At 38.2% G+C, this 18,572-nt stretch overlaps 1 non-coding gene across 1 annotated transcript; it reads right to left on the reverse strand.

Annotated features, from left to right (window-relative positions):
* Positions 1-1,095: 1,095 nt before the first annotated feature.
* Positions 1,096-1,202, reverse strand: LOC114410965. Its single transcript, XR_003666355.1, has one exon. It is a non-coding gene; the product is annotated as a small nucleolar RNA R71 (small nucleolar RNA).
* Between the last annotated feature and the right edge of the window lie 17,370 nt (positions 1,203-18,572).

Consider the following 18,572-nt stretch of genomic DNA (forward strand, 5'->3'; position numbering starts at 1 on the left):
GTTTACTGTGAACAGTGATTAGCGACTGATTTTACAATTTAATTAGCAATTTTTGTTTTGATAGTTAGAGTTGTTATTTTTGGCTGATTTTTTGTGTGGTAGTTTCTTTTGATCCATATTTTGTGTGAGCAATACCAGGAGCACTTGGTGTGGTTGAATTTGAGAGAGACAAAAATTTTGGGAACTTGTTTTTAGCAAAACTTAAAACAGCCATAACTTTTGTTCCGGGTATCAGAATGACTATTATTATATATGCATTTGGGGTAGAAAAAAAACTCGAAAAATCAGTTGTTTACTAAGTTTTTTTTTATTTTTCAAGTATTATTGTCCTATTTTTCTAAACTTTGTTTAAGTAGTTTTCATAGTTAGACTTTGAATTTTTGTTTGAAATTTTTTGTGCTATCTTTTCATGATTTTAGGGTGTTGCTCACAAAATTTCAGCGCATTTGGATATCATTTGACTATAGTTGTAGTTTTAACCCTCCCCTGGTGCTTGTTTGAAAACACATTATTTGCTGCATATAGTGCATGACTAGGGGTAATCCAGGTGATTTACAACCCTTTGATCTTGAAATAGATAGAACCTTTCATAGATTAGCTAGGCATAGTGTGCATCCTGATCATTTTGTGCATTTTGAGCATTTCGAGTATTTTGTTGTTGGTGATTCTGAATATTCTAATTTTGAGCATTCAACTACTAATTTTCATACTGAGAACATGGCTCAACCTCCACCTCGTGAGAGGACTCTTAGGGAGATGGCTGCACCTGATTTCACTTATGAAAGCTTGTGCATTCAATATCCTGATGAGGGTGTTCCATATGTTCTCAAGACTGGACTAATACATTTGCTTCCCAAGTTTCATGGTCTTGCAGGTGAAGATCCTCATAAGCATCTTAAGGAGTTCCATATTGTTTGTTCCACCATGATGCCCCCTGATGTCCAAGAAGATCATATCTTTCTAAAGGCTTTTCCTCATTCTTTGGAGGGAGTGGCAAAAGATTGGCTATACTACCTTGCTCCCAGGTCCATTTTCAGCTGGGATGACCTTAAGAGGGTGTTCTTGGAGAAATTCTTCCCTACATCTAGGACCACAGCCATCAGAAAAGACATTTCAGGCATCAGGCAACTTAGTGGAGAGAGCTTGTATGAGTACTGGGAAAGATTCAAGAAATTGTGTGCAAGCTGTCCTCACCACCAGATTTCTGAGCAACTCCTTCTTCAATATTTCTATGAGGAACTTAGCAACATAGAGAGGAATATGATTGATGCTGCCAGTGGTGGAGCTCTTGGTGATATGACCCCTGCTGAGGCTAGGAATTTGATTGAGAAGATGGCTTCCAACTCCCAACAATTCAATGCAAGAAATGATGCTATTGTCCTTAGAGGAGTCCATGAGGTGGCAACAGATTCATCTTCATCTACTGAAAATAAAAAGCTTGAGGGAAAACTTGATGCCTTGATCAACCTAGTAACTCAGCTTGCCATGAATCAGAAATCTGCACCTGTTGCAAGAGTCTATGGTCTATGTTCTTCTGCAAATCACCATACAGATCTTTGTCCTTCTTTGCAGCAATCTGGAGTCAATGAGCAACCTGAAGCTTATGCTGCAAACATTTATAATAGACCCCATCAGCAGCAAAACCAACAACAGTAGAATAATTATGATCTTTTAAGCAATAGATACAATCCAAGTTGGAGAAATCATCCAAATCTGAGATGGGCAAGTCCTCCACAACAACAACAGCCTGTCCCTCCTTTCCAGAATGTTGCTGGTCCAAGCAAGCCATATGTTCCTCCTCCAATACTGCAGCAGCAATAGTAGCCGTCACAACAAAGACAACAAGCAACTGAGGCTCCTCCTCAACCTTCCTTAGAAGAGTTAGTGAGGCAAATGACCATCCAGAATATGCAATTTCAGTAAGAGACAAGAGCCTCCATTCAAAGTCTGACAAATCAGATGGGGCAGATGGCTACTCAGTTGAACCAAGCTCATTCCCAAAATTCTGACAAATTGCCTTCACAAACTGTGCAAAATCCAAAAAATGAGAGTGCCATCACCTTGAGGTTTCGCTACCAAATTCAAGTGCCTGCACCAGTAGCAGCACTTGCACCTGAACCTGTCAAGCTTCATTCAACACCTGAAAAAGAGGACGAGTTGGTTCCACAAAAGAGAAAGCTTCCTAACAAAAATTTTCATGCAGGTGGACCTTCCTCTAGTAATTCTGACTTACTGTAGCCTCTTATCCCTCTTCCATTCCCACCTAGAGCAATTCCAAACAAAAAAATGGAAGAAGCAGAAAAGGAGATCTTGGAGACCTTTAGGAAAGTAGAGGTGAACATACCTCTGCTAGAGGCCATTAAGCAGATTCCAAGATATGCCAAGTTTCTAAAGGAGTTGTGCACCCATAAAAGAAAGCTCGAAGGCAATGAAAGGATTAGCATGGGTAGAAATGTATCAGCATTGATAGGTAAATCTGTTCCTCACATTCCTGAGAAATGTAAGGACCCAGGTACTTTCTGTATACCTTGCATTATTAGGAACAGTAAATTTGAGAATGCCATGCTAGATCTAGGAGCATCAGTTAGTGTAATGGCTCTGTCTATTTACAATTCTTTATCTCTTGGACCTTTGCAATCTACAGATGTGGTGATTCATTTGGCAAATAGAAGTGTTGCTTACCCCACAGGTTTCATAGAGGATGTGCTGGTTCGGGTTGGTGAACTTATTTTTCCTGTTGATTTTTATGTTCTTAATATGGAAGAGGGATTTTCCCATGGTTCAGTTCCAATTATTTTAGGCAGGCCATTTATGAAAACAGCCCGAACCAAGATAGATGTTTAAGCTGGCACATTGTCTATGGAATTTGGTCATATTGTTGTTCATTTTAACATTCTTGATGCCATGAAACATCCATCTGAGGATCATTCTGTTCTTCGTGCTGAGATAATTGATCAAATTGTTGATGATTATATGTTTGATTTTGATTCTGTTCTTCATGGTAGGAAACATCCATTTTTATCTGATCTACATACTTGTCACTCTTTATGCATTAAATCTGAATCTGAGTTTGAATTTGATCCTATATCTGATTTTTATGCTGAGAATAATCTGAATTTCAGTCTGGTTCTGATTTTCTGGGTGTTGTACCTCTTGATGTTGATTTTTAAGAGTCAGAATGCACTAACCATGTTGCAGGAAGTACATATACTTCTAACTTGCTTTATGAGGTACAGGCTGAGGAACCTTCTTCTTCTCCTACCCTGGTTCCTCCCACTATTCAGCCACCACCCACACCAGAGTTGAAGCCCTTACCAGAAACCCTCACATATGCTTACTTGGAGGACAAGAAAAAATTTCCAATGATCATCTCTGCCTCTCTTGCTGCTGAGCAAGAGGAGAAGTTGTTACTAGTTCTCAAGAAGCACAAGAAAGCCATTGGATGGACTTTAGCAGACATTCCTGGTATTATCCCACCTACCTGCATGCATAGGATACTTTTAGAGGATAGAGCTAAGCCAGTGAGGCAGCCACAATGGTGACTCAACCCCGTCATTCTAGATGTGGTGAAAAAGGAGGTGACCAAGCTCTTACAAGCTGGAATCATCTACCCCATTTCTGACAGCCAGTGGGTGAGTCCAGTTCAAGTGGTTCCTAAGAAGACAGGCCTCACAATAATTAAGAATGAAAGGGATGAGCTTATCCCCACAAGAGTGCAGAACAACTGGCGATTCTACATTGATTATAGGAGGCTGAACCAGGTAACCAGAAAAGATCATTTTCCCTTGCCATTCATTGATCAAATGCTTGAGCGCTTGGCATGTAAGTCTCATTACTATTTTCTTGATGGTTTTTCTGGTTATTTACAAATTAATATTGCTCCTGAGGATTAAGAAAAGATCATGTTCACCTGTCCCTTTGGCACTTTTGCCTATAGGAGGATGACCTTTGGCCTATGCAACGCCCCTGGTACCTTCCAGTGATGTATGCTTAGCATTTTCAGTGACTTTTTAGAGAGTTGCATAGAAGTGTTTATGGATGATTTTACTGTTATGGATCCTCTTTTGATGCATGTTTGGATAGTTTGGATAGAGTTCTTAATAGTCACTTCATGGTAGAACAAGGTATAGTTTTAGGGCATATCATTTCCAGTAGGGGCATAGAGGTAGACCCTGCAAAAATAGCTATTATTTCATAATTGCCTTACCCCTCTTGCGTGCGAGAGGTTCATTCTTTTCTTGGTCATGCAGGGTTTTATAGGCACTTTATCAAGGATTTCAGCAAAGTGGCCCTTCCACTATCCAATCTGCTGCAAACGGAGGTGGAGTTTGATTTTGATGACAGATGTAAAGAGGCTTTTGATTGCCTTAAGCGTGCGGTGACTACCACCCTTATCATTCAGGCACCTGATTGGACAGCCCCATTTGATCTAATGTGCGATGCATCCAATAACGCATTGGGGGTTGTCCTTACTCAAAAGATTGATAAGTTGTCTCGGGTGATCTACTACGCTTCTAGAACTTTGGATGCTGCTCAAGAAAATTACATTACCACAGAGAAGGAGCTATTAGCGATAGTTTTTGCTTTTGAGAAATTTCGTTCATATTTACTTGGTACTCGTGTTATTTTTTATACTAACCATGCAGCTCTGAAGTACCTGTTGAAGAAGGCTGAATCAAAGCCCAGATTGATCAGGTGGATGCTTTGGCTGCAAGAGTTTGATTTGCAGATCCGTGATTGGAGCGGTGCATAGAACCTCGTGGCTGACCATCTAAGTAGGATTGAGCGCATGTCTGAGGACTCACCCATTTGGGATGATTTTCCGGATGACCATTTGTACATTCTGTATAGTATTTCCGATTCCTTCCCTACTCCCTGGTTTGCTAATATTGTGAATTATTTGGTTGCTTCTGTTTTTCCTCCCTTAGCATCTAAAGCTCAAAATGATAAAATTAAGAGCGATGCTAAGCATTATATTTGGGATGACCCCTATTTGTGGAAGTTGTGCAGTGACCAGGTTATTAGGAAATGCATTCCAGACCATGAGATTGACTCAGTCCTGCAATTTTGTCATTCTTCCGCACCAGGTGGCCATCTTGGCATACAGAGGTAATCGAGGCCGTACCCGAATCAAATAAACATTAAAATGCAGTAACTAGGAAGTGATCCTAGGTCGTTTCCCAATGAGCAATGATAAACCAAATGTTCATAATATACTAGCAGTAATAGTAACAATGGGGGGGTTGTTTGTTGTGTGAATTAAAGAATAAGCGAACTGGAATACGAAATTAATAATAGTAAAAACGTGTTGTTTCCTTTGATTTAGAAGCCAATCTCTTGTCCTAGGTTATGAAGAATTCGTCCCTAATAGTTAACCACTTAATCCAGCCCTATTTTAATTTACTAAGCGAAAATCAATTTAGGGTTGTCAATATGTGATTAAGCAACACATACACCAATTAACCCCTTGTTCATTAAGCATGAACGCAATTTAAGCATAGAGGCAATTAATCGAACATGAAGCGTGCACAGATTAACAGAACGCATGTGGGTTAATTGGTGAAGGGAAAAATGCCAGGAAATCATATTATAAACAGAACCTCGAAGAGAGTTAAGCTTCATCCTCAGAAGGAAACAACACCAGAAATTTAGCCTTCCATAATTTCAACCAAAAATAGAAAACACAATTGAAGCTAAAGGCAGAATCGTAAATGAAACTGGAAATAAAAACAAGAATGAAACTAAAGCAGAAACGTAAATGAAACTAAAAGAAGAAGAAGAAATAAGAACGAAATTGCAATTAGAAGCAGAGAATGGAAAAATGCATTACGTGAACGGTAACCATAAGCTCAGAAAATGTAAAACCCTAAACCCTATGCTCTGAATAATAGCCTAACAGAATAGCCTCCTTTGCACGAATCCCAAGGCTGCTATTTATAACGGTCACTCAGAGTCACTGGGCCCTATTACATTATTCTGGCCCAAAACGAAATAAACACTGAAAAGCATAAAATAAAATTGCAATCTCCTAATTAAAAATTAACTTAGGTAAACGTTGCTTTATTTGCCCTCTTTAAGTCCACGACCAAAATCTGGATTAAGCCCAATGCTTCAATAATTCCTGAAATTAGATTGAAAACATCGAATTAGCCGAATGAGCCCAAGTAATAAAACTGCCTAATTAATTTGACAATTAAGATTAATCAGTAATTAAAATGGTGCAAAAAGGGGCTAAGAAATAGGAGAAAATAATGGCACATCAAAACCCCCCAAACTTAGCCTTTTGCACTCCTGGGCAAAATGAAACAAAGAACAAAATCCAAGGATATCAAAGAAAGACAAACAAAAACATTTACATATTTCTCAATGAACATCAAGGAATGAAAGGAATGGGTAACATCTAACATGAAGAGATCCAAAGAGTCAAGACATTCGTGAAAATCATCCAAGCAACCCAATCATGGCAAAATAGTTAATCAGCTCAAGAATGAAAAGTGATAAAGCCTCACAAGATATACACTCTATCTCTCAAGTGTCTAGGCTACTATTTACCATTAAAGCACCCATGAAAACCAACACCACATAAACTTGGCAAGATTCTAAAATTGACAATCAACCCATAAACACAAGCACATGAGGATCGAAAGGTCTTTTAAGGTTGTAATGAGGCCAAGGACAAGGTAGGGAAAAATATGGAATAAGTAGCTTAATCCCAAAGGAATAGAGGAGCAATGGGGAATAAGTGCACATTAAGAAAATATAAGAAAACCTAAAGATAAAATTTAAACACAAATAGTAGAACCAAGAGTCTCATCATTCTTTTTCCATTTAAGATCTTATTCACTCAACTTTATTGCTTTTCTTTTTCGAATTGATTCAACTGAAATTTTTTTTTTTGCTCTGTTGCATTTGAGAAACAGAATCTCATTCAGCATGTCCAACATTTAACCAATATACAATGTACATCAAGTATGGCCCAAAATACATCATGAAGCATAGCCAACAAAACATGTTATCCAATGAAACAAAACCCCCCACACTTATTCCCAAAACGATTCCAAAGCTCCAAAATTCCTTAAGGGTAAGGTGATATCATAGTTTTTCACTTAAGGCTTGTAGTGAGCTTCAAAACAAGGAAAGGGAAACAAGGCTCAAAAGGGCAATCAAAGGAATTAATTCAAGGTAAGTCCATTTGGCTAGAGGTTTATAAGAACAAAATTGCCTAAATCATTTCCAAATATGCATGTGAATAAGGAAGCATCAACAAGAATCAAGCCAAGGCTATTGTGCAAGCAATCAATGGGGCAAAACACACCAAATGATTATGATGATGGATGGCTCAAATTCTCACAAAGGTAAACTTATCACTTTCAAATTGAGCTTTCAAAACTATCATGACATGTAGAGGAAAAACAAGGATTTCAAATCACAAAATGTTAAGAGACTTTTATTTTCAAAACAATTACCCATTTCTTAAACATATCCTATAATTCAAAGAAAAACATGCAAACAGAATTGACCTAAAATATAAAACTGGAAACCCAACAAAACTAACAAAACCAAAGAGCACTCCCCCCATACTTAAATAACACATTGTCCTTAATGTAGCACAATTAAAAGATTAAAACCAATTAAACCATCAAATAGAATCGGACAAGTGTAATAAAAGCAAAGAAGGAGATAGGAAAAGAAGAACTCCCTAAGTCATGGTGGAGGTGAAGGAAGAGTAGGGTGGAGTAAGGAAGTCTCTTCCATCACTACATCCACTAAAGAAAGGTTTGTGAGGAATGGCTTAAGTTGGTGTTCGTTGACCTTGAAGCTCTTGTTTGTGGAGTCGCTTTTGATCTCAATTGTACCATAAGGAAAAACATTAGTAACAACAAAAGGACCAATCCACTTAGACCTCAACTTACCACTCATGAGCCCAAGCCTAGAATTATACAATAACATTTTTTGCCCAACCATGAAGTCCTTCTTAATTATCATGCTATCATGGAACTTCTTGGTCTTTTCTTTGTAGAACTTGGCATTCTTGTAGGCTTCTAGGCGAATCTCATCTAACTCACTCAGTTGCAACTTTCTTTCCTCACCAGCTTGATCCATAGAGAAGTTGCAGGTCTTCACTGCCCAGTATGCTTTGTGCTCAATCTCCACTGGAAGATGACATGCCTTTCCAAAGACAACCTGATAAGGAGACATTCCTATGGGTGCTTTGTAGGCAGCCCGATGTGCCCAAAGAGCATCATCAAGCCTGGTACTCCAATCTTTCCTGCTTGGCTACATAATCTTCTCTAAAATTCTCTTGATCTCCTTGTTAAAAATTTATGCCTATCCATTGGTTTGGGGGTGGTATGGTGTGGATACTTTGTGTACAACCCCATACTTTTTAAGCAAGGCATGCATTGATTTGTTGCAAAAATGGGTTCCTTGATCACTAACGATTGCTTTAGGTACTCCAAACCTGCAAAATAGATTAGATCTGACAAAATCTGCAACAACCTTAGCATCGTTAGTTCTAGTGGGCTTGGCTTCCACCCATTTTGAAACATAATCAACTGCAAGGAGAATGTAATCATAACCAAAAGAGACAGGAAAAGGGCCCATGAAATCTATGCCCCAGACATCAAACACCTCACAAAATAGCATGGGTTGCTGAGGCATTTGTTGTCGTCATGTAAGTGCACTTCCTGCTCTCTGACACTACTCACAAGTGCTACAAATCTTCCATGCATCTTTAAAGATTGTGGGCCAATAAAAGCCACAGTCAAGCACTTTGCGAGCTGTCCTTTGAACACCCAGATGACCTCCCGATGCGGAAGAATGACAGAACTGCAGGACTGAGTTAGTCTCATGATCTGGAATGCATCGTCTAATGACCTGATCACTGCACAATTTCCACAAGTAATTGTCATCCCAAATAAAATGCTTAGCATCACTTTTAATTTTATCTTTTTGGGCCTTAGATGCTAATGGAGGAAAAATAGAAGCAACTAAATAATTGACAATGTTAGCAAACTAGGGAGTAGAAAAAGAATCAGAAATACTATATAGTATATATAACTGATCATCCGGGAAATCATCCCGAATAGCTGAATCCTCATCAGACACACGTTCGATCCGACTCAAATGATCAGCAACTAAATTTTGTGCTCCGCTCCTATCACGAATCAGCAAGTCAAACACTTGGAGCCAGAGCATCCATCGGATCAACCAAGGCTTAGAATCAGCCTTCTTCAACAAGTACTTTAGAGTTGCATGGTCATTATAAACAATAATGCAAGTACCAAGCAAATAAGAACGAAATTTTTGAAGAGCAAAAACTATGGCTAGTATCTCTTTCTTAGCAGTAGTATAATTTGATTGGGAAGCATCTAAAGTCCTAGAAGCATAATATATCACCCTAGACAATTTATCAATTTTATGAGCAAGGACAGCCCCTAACGCATAATTTGATGCATCACACATAAGCTCAAAAGGGGTTGTCCAGTCGGGTGCCTGGATGATGGGGGTGGTGGTCAGTGCTCTTTTGAGGCAATCAAAAGTCTCTTTGCATTTATCATTAAAGTCAAACTCCACCTCCTTTTGCAACAAGTTGGACAGTGGAAGAGCTACTTTGCTAAAATCTCTTATAAAGCGCCTGTAGAATCTTGCATGACCAAGAAAAGATCGCACCCCTCGCACACAAGAGGGGTAAGGCAATTGTGAAATAATAGAAATTTATGCAGGATCTACTTCAATGCCCTTATTGGAAATAATGTGGCCTAAAACTATACCTTGCTCAACCATAAAATGACATTTTTCAAAATTTAGAACAAGGTTAGTTTCAATGCATCTATTCAAAACCTTTTCCAGAGTATCCAAACAAACATCAAAAGAGGATCCATATATAGTGAAATCATCCATAAACACCTCTATGCAATTTTCTAAAAAATCACTGAAAATACTGATCATGCACCGCTGGAAGGTACCAGGGACATTGCATAGGCCGAAAGGCATGCTCCTATAGGCAAAAGTGCTGATGGGGCAGGGGAATGTGGTTTTTTCCTGATCCTCCGAAGCAATAGTGATTTGCATATAACCAGAAAAACCATCAAGGAAACGGTAGTGAGATTTACCTACTAGGCGTTCAAGCATCTGGTCAATGAATGGCAGGGGAAAATGGTCCTTTTTGGTAACCTGGTTCAGCCTCCTATAGTCGATGCAAACTCTCCAACTGTTCTGCACCCGACTAGGAATCAGCTCCTCCTTTTCATTTTTTATCACGGTGAGGCCGGTTTTCTTCGGGACTACCTGGATAGGACTCACCCATTGGCTGTCAGAGATAGGATAAATGATTTCAGCTTGCAAAAGCTTGGTTACCTCCTTCTTCACTACATCAAGAATCACCGGGTTGAGTCTTCTTTGTGGCTGTCTTACTGGTTTAGCCCCATCCTCTAAATTTATTCGATGCATACATGTGGATGGGCTAATACCAGGAATGTCCACCAGGGTCCAGCCTATAGCCTTCTTATGCTTCTTGAGAATAGATAACAGCTTCTCCTCTTGCTCATCAGCAAGGGAGGCAGATATAATTACTGGAAAACTTTTGCTATCATCCAAGTAAGCATATTTTAAATTTGATGGCAGAGGCTTCAATTCTGGTGTGGCCGACTAGATAGTGGTCGAAAGAGATGGTTTCTCAGCCTATACCTCATAAAGAAAGTCAGAGGTATGTGTACTTCCTTAAACATGGTTAGTTTTATCTGACTCTATAAAATCAATCTCAAGAGGTAAAACATCACCAGATATGTAATCAATATCAATTTCAGATTCACTCTCAGCATCAAATTCAGACATATGATCAAGTACAATTTCAGACTCAATGCATGAAGAGTGACAGGTATGCAGATTAGAATAAAGACCAGTCATGTATTCATTAACAACATGGTCAATTATTTCAGCACGAAATACAAAAAGGTCTTCAGATGGGTGTTTCATAGCATCAAGAATATTAAAATGAACAGTTATATCACCAAACTCCATAGATAGTGTGCCTTCATATACATCTATCTTAGTTGTAGCAGTTTTCATAAAAGATTTTCCTAGAATGATGGGAATTGATCCTTGAGAAAATCCCTCCTCCATATTCAAAATATAAAATTCAACAGGGAAAATCAGTTCACCAACTCTAACTAAGACATCCTCTATGAAACCAGGAGGATAGGCAACACTTTTATTAGCTAAATGAATTACCACATCAGTTAACTGCAAAGGACCTAGAGATAGAGAATTAAAAATAGACAAAGGCATAACATTAACAGAATGGATGCACAGGCTTTCGTAGGTGAAATCAAGTGCAGCCATTTCCCTTAGAGTCCTCTCACGGTGTGGAGGTTGTGCCATGTTCTCATAATGTTCACAATCAGAATGTTCAAAATTATAATGCTCAAAATCAGGATGTTCAAAATTACCAATAACAGAATGCACTAACTCACCAGTAACAGAATGCTCAGGATGCTCAAAAGGTATAAAATGATGCCTAACTAATCTATGAAATGTCTTATCTATCTCAGGATCAAAGGGTTGTAAGTCAGATGGATTACCTCTAGTCATACACTACATTCAGCATGCACAACTAGTTGCCTTCTTATGCAAGTAACAATGTAGGTTTGAACTACAGCTACCATTAAATGATATCCAAATGACTTGAAATTTTGTGAGCAACCTTATAAAATGATGAGAAGATAGCACCAAAAATTTCAAACGAAAATTCAAAGTCTAACTATAGAAGCTGAAAATGATAAGTTAAGAAAAATAAGAGAATAATACTTGGAAAATAAAAAACTTTTGACAGAATCGCAATTTTTGGAAGAAGGAGACTTCAACCGGCCTACAGCAGGCTGCCATGGCATGGGAAATGTTTTTCTACCCCAAATACATATATAATAATAGCGATTCTGATAAGCGGAGCAAAAGTTATGACCGTTTGAAGTTTTCACAAAAATCTAATTTGCTACTTTTTGGGAACTTTCAAATCTAACCAAACTAAGGGCTCCAGATATTTTTCCCACAAAATATGGATCAAAAGAAATGACCACAAAAAAAATTCAGCCAAAAATAACAACTATAGCTACCAAAACAAAAAATCCCAATTAATTCAGCAAGGGTGGTCTCTAAAATCCGTCGCTAAGGGATTTCCATTACTACCCTGTTTTCCAGTTCAATAAAAGTGGTCGCTAAATCCGTCGTAAAGCGCTATTTACAACAAAACACAAAAACTAAAACAGGGGAAGCGCTGAACAGAAAAACTAAAACAAAACACACACTAAACAAAATAACAAGGGGCTCTATTGCATTATTTTGGCCCAAAACGAAATAAACACTGAAAAGCATAAAATAAAATTGCAATCTCCTAATTAAAAATTAACTAAGGTAAACGTTGCTTTATTTGCCCTCTTTAAGTCCACGGCCAAAATCTGGATTAAGCCCAATGCTTCATTAATTCCTGAAATTAGATTGAAAACATCAAATTAGCTTAATGAGCCCAAGTAATAAAACTGCCTAATTAATTTGACAATTAAGACTTATCAATAATTAAAATGGTGCAAAAAGGGGTTAGGAAATAGGAGAAAATAATGGCACATCAAGAGGAAATCTCGCAAGGTGCTTGACTGCGATTTCTATTGGCCCACCATCTTCAAGGATGCATGGAGAATCTGTAGCACTTGTGAGCCTTGTCAGAGAGTAGGCGGCTCACTTTCATGGAGACAACAAATGCCTCAACAAACCATGTTATTTTGTGAACTGTTTGATATCTGGGGTATAGATTTTATGGGGCCTTTCACTGTCTCTTTTGGTTTTGTTTATATTCTCTTTGCTATTGATTATGTTTCAAAATGGGTGGAAGCCAAACCCTCCAAAGTTAACGATGCTAAGGTTGTTGTGGATTTTGTTAGATCTAATTTGTTTTGCAGGTTTGGAGTCCCTAGAGCCACCGTTAGTGATCAAGGCACCCATTTTTGTAACATATCCATGTATGCCTTGCTCAAAAAGTATGGGGTCGTGCACAAAATTTCCACACCTTACTACCCCCAAACTAATGACCAGGCTGAGATTTCAAACAGGGAGATAAAAACGATCTTAGAGAAGATTATGCAGTCGAACAGAAAGGATTAGAGCACTAGGCTGGATGATGCTCTTTGGGTGCATAGGAATGCCTACAAAGCACCCATAGGAATGTCGCCTTATTGGGTTGTCTTTGGCAAGGCATGCCATCTTCCTGTAGAGATAGAGCACAAAGCCTACTGGGCTATAAAGACCAGCAACTTCTCTATTGATCAGGCTGGAGAGGAAAGGAAGTTGCAGCTAAGTAAGCTAGATGAGATCCGTTTAGAAGCCTATGAGAATTCCAAATTCTACAAGGAGAAGACCAAGAAGTTCCATGATAGTTTGATAGCTAAGAAGGACTTCATGGTTTGACAGAAAGTTTTATTGTATAACTCTAGGCTTGGACTCATGAGTGGTAAGTTGAGGTCAAAGTGGATTGGTCCTTTTGTGGTGACTAATGTTTTTCCTTATGGTATAGCTGAGATCAAAAGTGAATCCACAGATAAGAACTTCAAGGTAAATGGACATCGGCTGAAACCATTCCTCACAAATCCCTCCTTAGGGGATGTACTGGTGGAGGAGACCTCTTTACTTCACCCTACTTCTCTTCCGCCATGACTTAGGGAGTTTTTTTTTTCTTTTCTGTCTCCTTCTTTACTCTTATTGCACTTGTCCAATTTTATTGATTGTTTTGATTGCTCTTGATCTTGTGATTGTGCTACATTGAGGACAATCTGTTGTTTAAGTGTGGGGGGGAGGGAGATTGTTCTTTAATTTTGTTGATTTTGTTGGGTATTATAGATTAATTTTGTTGGGTTTTCTAGTTTAATTTTTTGAGGTTTTCTAGGTTAATTTTGTTATTTTGGTTTTATGTTTTATGTACAACATTGCATGTTTCTCTTTGAATTATAGGTTATGTACAGGTAATGGGTAATTGTTTTTGAAATAGGAGTTTCTTGGCATTTTGTGAATTGAAATCCTTGTTTTTCTCTGCATGTCAAGTTAGTTTTGAAAGTTCGAATTGGAAGTGATAGATTTAGTGAGAATTTGAGCTATCATCATTTATTTTATTCGGTGTGTTTTGCCCCATTGATTGCTTGCACAATAGCCTTGGCTTGACTCTTGTTGATACTTCTTGCTTCACATGCATGTTGGGACATGATTTAGGCATTTTGTTCTTATAAGCCTCTAGCCAAATGAGCCTACCTTGAATTAATTCCCTTGATATTCCCTTTGAGCCTATCTTCCCCTTTCTTTGTTTTGAAGCTCATTACAAGCCTTAAGTGAAAAACCATGATTTCACCATACCCTTAAGGAATTTTGGAGCTTTGGAATTGTTTTGGGAATAAGTGTGGGGGGGTATGTTTCATTGGATGATACGTTTTTGTTGACCATGCTTGATGATGTATTTTGGCCATGCTTGATGTATATACATATATTGCCTAATTGTTGCTTTATTTTCAAATGCTTTCAAATGCTACTGTTCACGTTAAAAAAAAAACAAAAAACAAAAAAAAACAAAAACAGAAAAAAAAAATGAAGTTCAATAAATGAGGTCTTGGTTTGAAGACTTGGATTGGTTTGAGTACTTGGTTGATTTTGTTTTGGGTTTACTTTTTATGCTTAATTTTTAATTTTGGTTTTGGGGTTTACTACTTTTTCTTACTTCCCACTTATTCCCCATACTTTCCTCTACCTTATCCTTGGCCCCATTACAACCTTAAAAGACCTTTTGATCCTCATGTGCATGTGTTTGTGGTGTGGTTGTCAATTTTAGAGTCTTGCCAAGTCTATGTGGTGTTTGTTTTCATGGGTGCTCTGAGAGTAAATAGTAGCCTAGACACTTGAGAGATAGAGTGCATATCTTGTGAGGCTTTATCACTTTTCATTCAATTCTTGAGCTGATTGACTATCTTGCCATGTTTGAGATGCTTGGATGATTTTCATGACTGTCTTGATTCTTTAACTCTCTACGTGTTGGATCTTGCCCATTCCTTTCATTCCTTGAGATTCATTGAGAAATATGTAATTGTTTTTGTGTTTGTTTGTTTCTCTTTAATGTCTCTGGATTTGTTCCTTGCTTTGCTTTTTGATTTTACCCAGGAGTGCAAAATGCTATGTGTGGGGGGATTTGATGTGTCATTTTTTTGTCACCATTTTAATTACTGATTAGCCTTAATTGTCAAATTAATTATGCAGTTTTATCATTTGGGCCTACTTGACTAATTTTGTGTTTTTAATTTAATTTTAGGAGAATTATAAGCAATTGGGCTTGAATCCGGAATTGGGCTTGGACTTGAAGAGAGCAGACAATTTTATTTTATCAAATCTTATCTTATCCAGATTTTATTTCGTCCACATTTTATTTCATCCAATCTTATCTTATCTTGTCCAGATTTTATTTTATTTCGTTTATGGGCTTGGACTTAAAATAGATTTTTTTGAAGAGGAGAATAATTTTAGGGTTTTAGCAATTCCAGTTTTTATTACTGTTCATGCACACCGTTCACGTAGAAATAAAATTCGTTTTCAGCAATTTCGTTTTCTGCTAATTAATGGAAGGTTAAGTCTCCAGCGTTGTTTTCTCTTGAGGATCAAGCACAGCTCTCTTTGAGGTTTTGTTATTAATATTGAATACTGATCAGTTTTTCCTCTTCACGAATTACTCTGCATTTGTTGTTATTAATCCATGCATGCTTAGTGCTTGATTAATTGTCTCTGCGCTTAATTTACATTCATGCTTAATGATCAGTTTCATTCATGATTAATTGGTGTATGTATTGCTTAGTCACATAATGACAGCCTTATGTTAATTTTCGCTTAGTAATTTAATTTAGGGTTGGATTAAGTGGTTGAACTAGTTAGGGATAAATCCTCGTAACCTAGGATAAGAGACTTGCTTGTGAATCAAGGGGAAACAACATGTTTTAATTCTGTTATTTTCTAATTAAAATTTGCTTGCTGTTTAAATTACAAAAACAAACAACACACCACCAATTCGTTACTGTTTTATCACTATCTATTATGAACGTTTGTTGACCATTGCTCGTTGGGAGATGACCTAGGATCACTTCCTAGATACTGCATTTTTAATGTTTATTTGATTCAGGTACGACCTCGATCATATATATGGAAGTAGTGTGTGTATGCTATTTACTTTGACCATTTCAATTCTTACCTAGTATCTCCCACAAATTTACCTTGATAATTACTCCCCCAAATTTGGGACAAGTTTGGTTTGAACCAAGCTTCCTGATGATGATGCTTTCCTACAAGATAGCAGGAGAAAACACTATATAGGCTCAAGGTTCAATCAATCAATAATTCAATTAGCTCAAACTGGGTGCAAGGGATAAATCATTCAAGAACATGGTTAGCATTTTTGCTAAGTGGCTATCACAATCAAACATGGCCTTCATCATCCTCAATTTCATGCATTCAGTCCATACTTTAGAGATTCATGCAAAAATCAGTACTAAATGATAGTCGTTTCTCTCAAAATTTAAGGATCACACTCTCATCGGGATACGGTCAATACATTCCTTCACAATCAATATGACAAACTAACTAACATTTTCAATCAAAGTTCTAATCACATGCTCATTCTCTTCTAATGGCTGCAAGCTTGATCAAAACAATTATCTAATCATTCTAGTCCACTCAAATCATACAGTTGCTCATTCAAATCATTCGCAAACACTCATTTCATACAAAAAAAATCCATTGCATATCATTTTCAATCAGTTCACTATTCAAACAAGCTTTTTGTACAAGCAATCAACTCAAAGTACTGAAATGTTTAAAGACTAGAATTAAAACAACTGGAATATGAAGCTAACTAAAAAGCAACTAAATAACCGGTAAACTAAAATGTTCATGCTTTGCAGAAATTAAACTAAACACAATTTAAACAACTGAACAAAATTTAAAAATCCTACTCATCCTATGGCTAATCTTCATTAAGATCCAGTGTTGAAGCTACTAATGAATCCTGAATAGGCTACTCTGGCTCCATGACTGGTGAAGATAGCAAGGTCTCCTCAGGAACAGGTGTAGGAGATGGCTCTGATATCTGATCTGTAGAAGTCTCCTCCTAAGCCATGTGTACATCTGTATCAAAATAATAGGGCTCAGGAGGAGTGAGCTCATCCTCCCCCTCTGCTGGATCCTCTGCTGCTGTTGCGGGCTCCTCTAGTTCAGGCTCCTAGGCTACAGAGACCCTACCCCCTCCAGAAGGAGAAGACTGGGCTCCTGGCCAGGCCACCTATGTGTCAAATTCATCCATGCTCATGATGGATGGCAGGCCCAAGCCCTGATGGCTCTGCATGATAATGGTCTGCCTCCTGTGTAAGCTCTGGAGCATAGAATAAAGCATCTGTGGTGTAAACAAAAAATTTGAGGGTGCAAAAGATAAAGGAGCTGGAAGTGGTATCTGAGTAGATGGAGTAAAAGGAGAAGGTGCTGGTGTCGAACTAGGAGGTGTTGGAGCTGTGGAAGAAGAAGGAGTTGAAGTGTCTGGCACTGCTAGAGTAGTGGGGGCCTCACATCTCCTACCCCTGACCTTCCTTGGCCCTCTAAATGTCACTATTGGATCATCTAGATTCCAACAGTTCTTCTTAATGTATGCCAAGTTAATGGCAGGGCTCAAGCTCTCTAGGGATCTAGAATCTGATTGGAATCCTTTAGCCTTGTAGAGAGCTGTGATCAAAGCAGGGAATCCAAATCTAGATGAATCATGCTGTGCAGTTGACGGATTTCCCCTGCAATTACTTTTTGGTCCACTTTTTCTTTATATGAAGAACTTACTTGGATTGTTGTTAGTAGCAGAAGGTGTGTGAAGATGCAGAAGAAAACATGAATGCACGGAATTGGGTGTGAGACAAAATGCAGGTAAGGTTCAACAAATTTGGGCAAATGTGAGTGTAACTGACGTTACACTCACTTAAGTAGTTTCCGACCCTCTCGCTTAGTGGATTGCCTCACTAAGCGAGCCAGAGAGAAGTTTGGTTTCTCAAAGAGGCTCGCTTTGCGAATCTGCGCGCTTAGCCAACGTTTGAAATTCAAAAGCATTTTCATTTTTTTTAACACACAAAAAGCTTGGCTTAGCGCGCGAATAGGGTCGCTTAGCGAGTTCTGCAGATCAAAAAACCTGCAACTCTCGCTAAGCTCAGCTCTGGGTCGGCTTAGCTAAAATGATGCATCTTGAGTATAGAGGATCATGCGCTTAGCTGCCATGAGTGGCACTTAGCCGAAATCAGATCGAGTTGAAATCGGCTTAGCATAGCCTTGGCCAGCTCAGCGGATCAAATCAGCCTGAGATGCAAGGGTTGAGCGCTAAGCACTATAGACCCTCGGCCTAGCACATGACCAAAGATGCGCTTAGCACGAGGCTTGCGCTTAGCGAAAGGACTATTTTTTAGAAAAAAAAAATTCTAAGTTATTTTTCAATCACTTCCTTAAGAAATTGAAACCCTTATATCTATCAT

The sequence above is a fragment of the Glycine soja genome, chromosome 4 (genome assembly GCF_004193775.1).
Source record: "Glycine soja cultivar W05 chromosome 4, ASM419377v2, whole genome shotgun sequence".
In the NCBI taxonomy this organism is placed as follows: domain Eukaryota; kingdom Viridiplantae; phylum Streptophyta; class Magnoliopsida; order Fabales; family Fabaceae; genus Glycine; species Glycine soja.